The following is a 12,209-nucleotide window of genomic DNA, read 5'->3' as shown; positions in this document are numbered from 1 at the left end:
ACCTCTCGCCCACACAGTCTCGTTCAATCTCAACAATTACAGTAGAGTCAGGTATTATTACTCCATTTAGCAGAGAAGTAAACTGAGACTCAGCGAGTAAGCCCCAAGGTTACACGTCCAGTCCTCACAGAATGCTGACCACATTATGCTAACCATGTATTTCTGATGCTTTGACCTAGGGGAGGTAGGGGCCTGCTGACTGACCCTGGAGGGGCTGCCCCTCCCATGGTTAGCTGATTCCTAGAGAGAGTGGAGGGCTCAGCTGAGAGCGCTTGCCTTTCGTATGCTAACCAACCAAGCCAGAGCCCACACCCTCACCACTTCCTCTGCGCCTCTCACACTCAGGGCCATTCCCTGCCCACCTCCCCGTGCCCCCCCACCATAATCACCTTGGGGCCAGGTACCAGACAACTAGGGACAGCTCCTGTGCCCCAGAGTCTACTGAAATTATTCAAGCTAGCCAATCCTAACCCTGTTTATCTGCCTCACCCATTCTTCCACAGAAACCACAGTGAAGGGTCCTTGCCCGCATTGTCCCCTTCTTCTTCTGCCTCCTGACAGACCCTGAATCTTCCTCCTGTGGCTCCCCCGTGTCACGGTGTGTCCCCTCCTATTGGGATCCGTGAGTATAACAAGCTGTTTTCAGTGGCAGTTGTCTCCTGATCTCACCTGCATAATAAGACCTACTTTTCTTGTTTTTTGCTTTTGTTTTTTCCACTAAGCAATTATTTTTTTTCTTTGAAGAATTAATAGTCGAATTAATATGTTGTGGCAGTCTCTGCTGTACAGCAAAGTGACTCAGTTATATATGTATACATTCTGTTTCATATTCTTTTCCCTTATGGTTTATCATAGGATATTGAATATAGTTCCCTGTGCTACACAGTAGGACCTCGTTGTTTATCCATTCTCTATATACCAGTTTGCATCTGCTAATCCCAAACTCTCCATCCGTCCCTCTCCCAACCCCCTCACCCTTGGCAACCACAAGTCTGTTCTCTATGTCCGTGTTTCTGTTTCATAGATAAGTTCATTTGTGTCATATTTTAGATTCCACATATAAGTGAAATCATATGGTATGTGTCTTTTTCTGACTTCACTTAGTATGACAATCTCTAGTTGCATCCTGTTGCTGCAAGTGGCATTGTTTTGTTCTTTTTTACGGCAGAGTAATATTCCATTGTATATATGTACATCTTTATCCATCCATCTGTTGATGGACATTTAGGTTGTTTCCATGCCTTGGCTATTGCAAATAGTGCTGCTGTGAACATCGGGGTGCGTGTATCTTTTTGTATTAGAGTTTTGTCTGGGTATATGCCCAGGAGTGGGATTGCTGGATCATATGGTAATTGTATTTTTAGTTTTCTGAGGAACCTCCATACTGTTTTCCACAGTGGCTCCACCAACTTACATTCCCACCAACAGGGTTCCCTTTTCTCCACACCCTCTCTAGCATTTGTTATTTGTAGACTTTTAATTTATGGCCATTCTGACCAGCATGAAATGGTACCTCATTGTAGTTTTAATTTGCATTTCTCTAATAATTAATGAGGTTGAGTATCTTTTCATGTGCCTATTGGCCATCTGTATTTCTTCTTTGGAGAAATGTCTCTTTTGGTCTTCTGCCCATTTTTCGACTGGGTTGTTTGTTTTTTTGTTGTTGAGTTGTATAAGCTGTTTGTATATTTTGGAAATGAAGCCCTTGTTGGTCACGTCATTTGCAGATATTTTCTCCCATTCTGTAGGTTGTCTTTTCATTTTGTTTATGGTTTCCTTTGCTGTGCAAAAGCTTGTAAGTTTGATTAGGTCCCATTGTTTATTTTTGTCTTTATTTCTGTTGCCTTGGGAGACTGACCTAAGCAAATATTGGTATGATTTATGTCAGAGGATGTTTTGCCTATGTTCTCTTCTAGGAGTTTTATGGTATCATATCTTATGTTTAAGTCTTTAAGCCATGTTGAGTTTGTTTTTCTGTATGGTGAGGGGGTGTATTCTAACTTCATTGAATTACATGTGGCTGTCCGGCTTTCCCAACACCACTTGCTGAAGAGACTAAGACCTACATTTTAGTACACACATCCAGGGTTATCCCTGCATTAACTTCACTCAAGAAAGCCAAACCACAAGAGAGAAACATCGTGCCTCATGTATTAGCAGTATGTTAGTAGTATTGCTGTGCCCGAAGACAAATGAAAGCCTTCAGGAGTATATTCCAAGGGCATGAAGAGCCGCTGCTAATCTCACCCACCAACGCTCTCAAGCCCCAGACAGTAGCCATCTGTTTTCCCACTTTGTTTTGATGGCATTGTGGTGACGGGGAAGGGGCGTGTCAGAATATCTGGGGGACCCTGATTTGCACATTCATCCAAAGGGGGTTAGAAAAGACAGTGAACACTGCCCTGAAACAAAGTCATACTTCCCCTCTGGTGATGGGCGTTCTTCCTTCCTCCAGAAAGGCATCTTCCATTCTGGATGGTAGCTTTTAAATGAAGGGTAAAGTTAGCTACCTAGAGACAGCTGACCGAATTAGCATACTCCCAGCAGGTAATTAAGCCAAGACTCCCGTTGAAGATAGTAATTAATCACCAAAATAACTTTATTCACACCATTCTGGGCTGACACACACAGGAGTGTGCACTTCCTGGAGCCCTTCTCACCCGACACCTCATCTACGCAAGAAAGCAGCTGACACACGAGTGATCTTAAGGCTTTGGCGTGGCTCTGATCTCTCTCATCCTCTCCTGCTTGAAGTGACTTCTGTACACGAATAGCAAAATACCACATAATGCTCTCAAATCCAAGCACTAAATCACCACCCAGACCCCACATCTTCTATCAAAGGACACTTTTCAAAGGAGGCTTAGTCACCCGAGACAGAGCCAGCTTTCAGTGACATGAGTCACACCGTTAACATGGCCTTGCCGCCCATGGTTTGACCCTGGGTGGTCGCTGTCATCGAGAGCTTCTATTATTTGTACCTAAGTAACTGATGGAGTGTCTTTTGGGGACTATGGAGTGGCAGTTTCTATAGTGGGGTACACCTGAACCAAATGTTGCATGTGCAGGGCTTCCAAGAGAAGCAGGCCAGACAAATTGGTGGGCATTATTCTTTTTGGTATCCGATGACTATTATCTGCAAATGAGGGTGGTGTTACTTCTGTAAACACTGGCGTGTCGTGGTGACCCACCTGAGCTCCTTTCTCTGTGCAGACGCTTCTTCTGTGCTGAGCCCCAGACTTACGTACATCCAGCTGCCTACTCTGTAGCTCCACTTGGATAGCAACTCGGTACCTTCAGCCAAATATGCCCGAATCTGAACTGTTGATTCACCCAGAGCTGTGCACCTCCTGAACATCCCGATTTCAGGATCACTATCTAGCTCGTTGCTCAAGCCCAAACGCTCTGAGTCATCTTCAGTCATTTTTGGTTCCTCCAGCCAATCCTTTCAGTTGTAACTCCCGCAAACATCTCCAGTCTGTCCACAAGTGTGTGTCTTCACTACCCGCCCTCCCCGCATCGGGCTGTCAATCTTCCTCCTATCACGGTAGCATCATCTCCGGCTCCCTTACAAATCATTGTTCACGTTGCGGCCGGTGATGATTTTTTTTTAATGCAACAGACAGATCACATCTGTCAGAAGAATTCTTTATTAATAAATAAATGTTAGAGACACCTATTCCAATGAATGTGTTAGTCATTTATTTCAATCAAGATGGAAGGGAGAAAACGAAAGCCTTGATACTTTCTTAGAAAAAAAAAAATTCAAGTCCAATAGGAATTATAAATAGTGGGCTGAGTACAATTTTCTGTGCCGGTCACTTAACGTGTTGCTTTAGGATTGATGGCTTCCTTCTAAAGGAGGTAGGTTACACTTTTAAAGTCCTGATGTCTCTAGAATAGTTCTTAGAAACCAGACAGCACATTTTCATAAAACCAAATATGAAAACAAGTGAGTCTGACACAGTGGGGTTTAGGATTCACCCTGCTGAGTGAGGATTTATAGTCTAAGGCTGGCCAAGTCAGATGTCCTGTAAACACTGCTAGCCTTTCTCCTTAGCAATTGGCTGTTAAAGGCTTTACAGCTCAGAGCATCTTCCCCCGAAGACATCTGAGTCATCAGTCTCTACCTTTTCAACGTTCTTTGCTCACAGCTGCTTATTAGTGGCCGGCAGTTTCTGGCTTCAGCATAATTTTCAATAACTCCATTTTAAAATCCTTATCAGAATTATAGATCTTTATGGTTTCCCATTTCTACATCAAAGAATGTGGGATTTGAAACCTCCTGTGACCATATGTTCCTCCCCTGCTTAAAGCCATTATGTAGCTTCTCTTGGTTTCTGAAAGTCCTCATCCCGAAGTCAAGGCCATGGCAGGGTGCCCTCTGGCCACCTCACTGGCCCCTTCTCTCCTGACCCCAGGTCACCCACAAGTCTGCCCTGTCCTTGTCACATACTCCACTTCTCCCCTTGCCTGGCTCTTCTCATAGTTGACCCTTCCGGCCTCAAATTCAACATCCCTTCTGGACTACCTCCATCAGCTAAGAACGTGTTCAGCTGTAGGCAACAGCAAACCAGACTAGTTTTAGCATTATAAAAAATAGAGAAACAATAGAGGCTCATTCTTCCCATGTGAGCCATCTTGGGAGGTAGTTTCTGGCTGCGGTTTAGCTGCTCCGTGACGTCATCAAGGACGCAGCCTTTCAGAGGCTTCTGCTCTGTCTGACTTTTATCTTCATCCTTGCTGGTTTGTGATCTCAGAAAGGCTGTTGCCAGTCCATATGGCTCATTCATTTTGTCTGAGGCAGGAAAAATGGCGGGGGGAAGACAAAAGGCGTTCTCCTCACCGGGCAAGTCCTCACTCACCCCCAGACGCAGGCTGCTTCTTGAATCTTACTGGCTCTCGGGTCTGCTTTTATGCCAGTAACTCAGCCAGGGGAGTGAGATCACCAGTAACTGATTTAGACCAGGTACGATTCACCCCTGGGGTTGGAGTAGGGGCTACCCTCCCACAATCGAGGAATCCCTGTGTGCCACCTGAATGCACTAGGTTCTGCTAGAAGGGAAAGAGGGGGACAGTGGAGGGGCACTGGACAGTGTCTGCCCCATCCCTGCCCCTTTACTTTCTGTCGTGTCACCCTATTCATGTCCTTTATTGCAGCAACTGTAATCCGTGAGGCCTTGTATATTTATTTATTAACTTGTCTGTTGCCTGTATCCTCCACTGGAAGAGAAGCTCCATGAGGGCGGGGACCTTGTCAGTCTTGTTCACAACGCATCCCCAGTGTCTGGCAACCAGTAAGTGTTTCTTTGGATCGATAAGTAAAAATTCCTGCTGCCATTTTTATGACCACTCACTACACATCAGCAGCTCTGCACGTGTTAGTGCGTTTCATTCTCATCACAGCTCCCGGGGGTTCAGAGTACCTTCTCCATCTAACAAATGGGGAAAACTGAAGCTTAGGAAAGGTCTAACGCTGGCGAAGACCTCACAGGGAGTGGTGGAGCCTGGTTTGAGCTAGTAGCCAAGCTCCAGGCGGAAGTGATCCTTAGGTCACTAAATGCCATCATTCCATGACGTAGCAGTCAGCTGCTCGATTCACATCCTCTTGGCTGTCTCTGTTTTCTGGGCCAAGACCCCTCCTTGGAAGCTCTTCTTCCTTTGTGCTGATAGAGTCCAGTGCGCTCCATGTCCCAACACACCAGAGCCTACTTGCCCCATCCAGGTATATAGCCTGGAAGGGCTGGTGAGTTTTCTTCAGGAGGAACCTGTAACCAACAGGGCTTGGGAGCTGGTAGACAGTCTCCAGCCTCTTACTTCAGGTGGACAGTTCTGACATTCTGTGTGCTCCTCAGAATTCCAGGGGAAGAGAGCCCTCCCCTCACTGCCTAGCGCCCCCTGCCCCATCTTGCAGACAGAATAACGGCCCCAAGGATGTCCACTTCCAAAGCCCAGAACCTGTGAATGTTAACTTTACTGGCAAAAGGGACTTTGCAGATGGGATTAAATGAAGACCTTGATCTGGGAAGAGTATCCTGAATTATCCAGGTGGACTCAGTCTCATCACGTGAGTCCTTACAAGCAGAGAATTTTTCCCAGCTGTGGTCAGAAAGAGCCGTGATGACAGAAGAAGTGTCAGAGAGATTTGATGTTGCCAACTGTGAAGATGGAGGAAAGGGCCGCCAGCCAAGGGATGTAGCCTGCCTCTGGGAAAGAAAGGGAGGGAAACGGATCGTCCCCTGGAGCCTCCAGAAAGGAACGTCGCCTTGCTGAGACCTTGATTTGAGCCCAGTGAGCCCCGAGTTGGACTTCTGCTCTTCAGAGCTATAAGATAGTACAGTTTTATTGTGTTATACTGCACTGTGTTCCACCACTGTATCTCTGGCCGCTTATAGTTGACCACAAACTACAATGATAACGAATACACCCCATCCCCTTAATAACATGCACTTATATCAGTTTTTCTTTCTTCCCTGTCTCTCCCCGCTCCTTAACTCCTACTTCCCAGGATGGTAATTACCTACAGCCAAGTAGGTGGTGTTGTCTCAGGTGTTGTTTAATAAGGCACCCAAACCAAGACACTGGATACACTGTTCACTGACCTTGTAGTTCTCATATCCTCACCCCGCTGCAGCCCTCTTCCTGGTCTTCAGTGATTCTGGAGTTGATTCAGAGGGCAGCTAAGATTCTTGAAACTCCAGGCTTCTAGGCAAATTTTTAAGTTGTAATAAACCTACAGCTTTCTCAAATGAATAATTAACATGCTCTTGGCTTCTGATAATTTAAGAATTATGTAATCTTTTCAAATTACACATATTATTATTATTATTATTATTATTATTTTAGCGGTACATGGGCCTCTCACTGTTGTGGCCTCTCCCGTTGCGGAGCACAGGCTCCGGACGCGGAGGCTCAGCGGCCATGGCCTACGGGCCCAGCCGCTCCGCGGCATGTGGGATCTTCCTGGACCGGGGCACGAACCCGTGTCCCCTGCATCGGCAGGCGGACTCTCAACCACTGCGCCACCAGGGAAGCCCCAAATTACACATATTATTGATGGATTATTTCTAAATGCTGTCACCATGGTTTATGCTATGTGGAAGGAATTCAATGCCCTAAAGAAACATTATTAAAATGAAGTGGAGCTCAGCTATTTTAATGAGCTAAGATCTTCTGAAAATGTGCTATATTACCTGATGATGGAATTGATACTGTAAAGGAAATAATATTACCTATATGATCACCTGTAATAAATATCACCTGTACTAGAAAGAACACTATTATCAAAAGTTGTCCACATGGGGAGCTTTGCAGGCTCCACTAAGTACATGTCTATGTGATACACAATTGTTCACCGATTCACCTTCCTTCTATTTTCACAACCTCAAGAGTTTGTTAGTGTGTCTTTAAAGGAATTCTAACCCACATGAGGGAGTTGTGTGGTAATTCACAAGGCAGCATGAATTCTGAGATTGCAGCAGATCTGGTGGTGGAGACAGTACAAGAGCCTTAACTGCATAACTGAGTCCCTACCCCCTTTACGTTTCTTTTCCAGTAACTACTTGTTACCCTGCTAAAGTCTGAAAAGGTGCAGATCACGTTCTTCAGAAGGATTAGTAACAAAGGGCTATTGGAAGCCGTACATGTCAGAAAACCTAGCTCTGGCTCGGATATCCTCTTGTGTACATACATCTGCCATAAGAGAGAGATTTCTATAAACAGCAGGCCAGGCAGGAGCTGGCGGGGCTCTGCCCTAGTGCTTCTGTGACGCGGGACTTCTGCAGTTGATTCCCTGAGTGGCGGCAGCGGCGGGCAGCTGTCTGCAGGGCTCATTTGGACTGACAGCTGGGCAGTGGGGATGCAAGATGTGGGGAGCCCCTGACCTGGAGGAGCTGCCTCACTGCAGCGACCCAGCGCTTCTCACGACTTGACACAGTGTGTCTTTGGACAGTGTGGGCTCTAAAAGCAAAGGTTATTCAAAGGAGACTTAGGTCTCCCCGGAATTAGATGACAAATAAGTAAGCATATAAATCCCCCATCCACAGTCACCAGGCAGCTAAAGTCCGTGTCTGTCTCACTGTCAGCTTCAGGAAACCGAAGAACTAAAGCTGGCAGTCCATCCAACAGGAATAAGAGAAGCAGGGGGACGCCGAGCCTATGAAATGCTCTGCTCCGAGACACCACGTGGGCCGGTGGTGAGACAGTGCTGTGAACAGGCTGGGATTTCTACAGGTTTGTGCGCCCAAGGGAAAGTCAGGGAAGGAGAAGTGGACGGCGGGAGGCAGAAGGAAAAGGAGGGCGGCTCTGCTTCAGAATCTGCAGTGAAATTTTGAAACGTATGAAGTTCGTCTTCGTTGCCTTCCCACCTCACCGTGTTGAGTTTTGCAGCCCTCCCGGGGCCCACAGCTGTGGCAACCTTATTTGAGTCAGATCGCGTCCCACTTCCAGCCTTTCCTCCTTACCCAGATCAGCCTGTCCTGCGTCCCTAGATCTGTTTGTCTGCCTGCTGACAGCGGAGCAGTGATGGGCAGATAAAGACACAGTGGCAACCGGCCAAGATGGTACGTCTCTTCGAGAAGACAGTTTCTGTTTTCAGGCAAGACTACACAAAACATGTTACACTGCTCCCCACAGCTTGTGCAGTGAGGGGCCCACACCAAGCACGGCTCTGCCTCCGGCCTGTCCTGACTCTTTCCTCTCGCCCCACGTCCTGGCAATGGCTTTGCTCTTTTACCTTATGTGGGGCTCTGCTTACATGTCTCTCCCTCAGAAGGTACTCTCCTGTCTACACCACCTAAAACTGCATCCCATCCATCTGTGTTCCCTCCCCCTTGATGTGTAAGGTTATTATTTGTTGTAATATTTATTAACATGCTTTGTTTTCCTTCCTTATACTAACGCCTGCTTAACTTCATATCAAATAGTTAGATGCTAATAGAGGCCTGTTTGTATCCTCTCTAGAATATAAAGAATATAAGCTCCAGGCAACAATCCACATGCTCTCCTTAGCTAAGAGAGAAAACCATCTTTCTTATCCTCTCTCAGAAGAGAGGGATCACACACAGTATTCGGGCAGAAGACTCCCTGTGTTGGCATCCCTCTCATCAGAAAGCAATGATTTTTTGTGGCAGCCTAAGTTTCCAACCCATGGACAGCTTGGAGTTATATACCGACGGTTTCTTGAGTAACTTCTGCCTTTTTACAGTTGGAACTCTGAAAATAATCTCTGATTTCAAAGGGATGATCATCTCCCCAAAACACAGTATTAAAAAGTACTTTTAAACAAGTCCATACAGATTTAAAAGAGTGGGTTTCTCCATCAGGGACTGACAATTTGACCAAGAATAAAGAGCAAGGGACGTAGTCACTCTGGAACTCTAGCCATTCTCTGGGCAGGCAGGCCTGGGTGGATCCACACAGCTTTGGGTCCCTGGAGGACCATTTGGAGAAGGGGTTAGAAATGGGAAATTGAGGAGCAAGAGAAGTCTCTTCCGGAAGTTTCTGCCTCCCCTTCTCCACCCAACGGGACCCGTCTCACTGGCCCCAGCTGCCAACACCAATAACGTCTCTTTCTCATCTACTGCTCACCCATCCTCTTCGCCCTCTGCTGTCCGGGAAAGAATGCATCGCCACAGTTGTAGAATGACTGACCCAACTTAAAATGTCAAGTCTAGGGCTTCCCTGGTGGCGCAGTGGTTGAGAGTCCGCCTGCTGATGCAGGGGACACAGGTTCGTGCCCCGATCTGGGAAGATCCCACATGCTGCAGAGCGGCTGGGCCCGTGCGGCGCGTCCGGAGCCTGTGCTCCACAACGGGAGAGGCCAGAACAGTGAGAGGCCCACGTACCGCAAAAAAAAAAAAAAAAGTCAAGTCTCCCAGGAGTTGTGTTTTAAACAGGAGATATAAAGTCCATCCTTAGAAGTGAAGCTCAAATAATCACATTCTGTAGGAAGCCCTCCATACTCCCCCCAGCACCTTATTAATTGCTCCCAGTTGAGGCTCCCGTAACACTCCGTACATGTCTCCATCTTGCATGTGCCACGTTGTGTAGTAGGTTGTGTGCCTGTGAGTTCCACAGGGGCAGAGAGTATGACAAGCTTCAAGAGATACAGTTCTCCATATGGAGCAGGTGCTTAATAAACACTGAGGAAGGAAGGAACAAATGCACGGATGACCGCATCTGTTTCCCCTGCTGCACTAGGACCACCTCAGGGGCAGAAGTGGTATCTTATTTACTTTTCAGTTTGAAAGGCAGCGTTGTCTAGTCGAGGTAAAACTCAGCAGCCAGACTGCCTTGGTAAAATCCAAATTCCACCACTTAGAAGCTAACTTTGCCTCGGTTTGCTGCGAAATGAAGATGATAATAGTACCTAACTCATCGGTGTAGTGATGAGTAAGAGGGCTAACATATGTAAAGTACTTAGACTGGTACCTACCACGTAGTATGTACCCCGTGAGTATTTTGGCTAATGTTATTCTTGTTACCTGAATTCTCAGTATCTGCAAAGCAGAGATTGAGTAAATGGGCACGTTGAGTGTCAGTCACAGATGGCAGCCAGGTACAAAGTTACAAATGCCCCTTTCCCCTGCAGTCACAATACAGGTGCCCACTCGTTTCATGGGTGCAGGCAGCAGGGCGTGGGCATGGAGGAAGAGGGATGCGGAGGAGAGTCCTGAAAACAAACTCCACCAACCACTGACTTCCCTCTTGGGTTCCCTCCTCTGCCCAGTATTGGATGCTTTGTTAGTTACATCATTTTCTGAAACAGTACAAGTATCAGTGGAATTTTTACAAAATTTCTTTGGATAACTACCTCAAGTTTCTGATTCCCTTTAGCCAAGAAGACTTCGTCTTTCTTTCTTCCTTCCTTCCTTCCTTTGTTTCTCTAGTTGCAGCGAGCGGGGTCTACTCTTCATTGCAGTGTGCAGGCTTCTCACTGTGATGGCTTCTCTTGTTGCAGAGCATGGGCTCTAGGCACATGGGCTCAGTAGTTGTGGCGCACGGGCTTAGTTGCTCCACGGCATGTGGGATCTTCCCGGACCAGGGCTCGAACCTGTGTCCCCTGCATTGGCAGGTGGATTCTTAACCACTGCACCACCAGGGAAGTCCTAAGACTTCGAGTAGACAAAGTAGAAGGTTGGATACACTTATGTTTAAAACCCTTTTATTTACCTAGTCTAGATCTTAATCTCCAAGAAGGAACATACTCAAAGTAAGCATTTGTCTACCCTCAACTGAATTACTACTTGAACAGTAATACCATTCAAGAGACTCATCCAACATAGGCAAAAATATCCCAGAGATAAAGTGATCCAGGACATTTTTGTCTTCAATTATATTTCTAAGGCAAATACTGAGTTTCAGGCTGATTGCGGAAACTCAGTAAAAAGAGTCTAAATGGTTTACAACAAAATATTTCAAGGCAAGTGAAAATACAGAGGTAAATAAAATATAAAACATTAATGAAAGCAATTTTCTCAACTTTTCTTGTGGGATCACCTGACCTAGATCTGAGATCAGGAAAAGCCCCAATTAATTTATGCCTGTTTGTTGCAGTGAAATAATTATAGGCAGATATGAAGACGCTATACACACAAACACACTGAATTCTGCTTTGTTCTTTGTTCTTCAGACTTTTCATTTAGCTTACTATATGTTAATTATTTATCCATCGTCTACACACCCTCCCCCCACACACACTAGAACGTAAGCTCCTTATGGGCATGATTTATTTTTTGCTTTGTGCACTGCTGTATTATCAGAGCCTGGAACATAGAAGGCACTTGAAAACCTATAGCATGAATGAGGAGGTCACGAGTCCTTTGAAACAAATTGCATTCTCCAGGTGAGATTCAAGCACCTAAAGAAGGTTCTGGAGGTTTGTAAAATCTCCCATTCTCTAAAACTTAGACTAGCGTTGTCTACAGCAGAGCCAGGGCCAGAAGGGAAAATTCTGAGGGGAAAGAAGCCGGTGGTTATTCTAACAAGATAGCCAGAGAAAGGGATCAGAGGACCGAGTACTCAGTGAAAGTGAAGGGTAACCTTTGTTTTACCACAGAGAAGAGGAAACTGGAATAAAAATAGAAACATCTATGAGGATTTATCTTCTGCCAGAAGATGCTCTAGGAAGAAAAAAGATCGCAGACTGTTTTCAGGCACAGATTATTTGGTTTGCCTTCTACACAGTATGTGGCAAATTCTTTCAAAAG

This window comes from Orcinus orca, chromosome 15 (genome assembly GCF_937001465.1).
Source record: "Orcinus orca chromosome 15, mOrcOrc1.1, whole genome shotgun sequence".
Taxonomy (NCBI): Eukaryota; Metazoa; Chordata; class Mammalia; order Artiodactyla; family Delphinidae; genus Orcinus; species Orcinus orca.
This window is presented reverse-complemented; position numbering follows the sequence as displayed.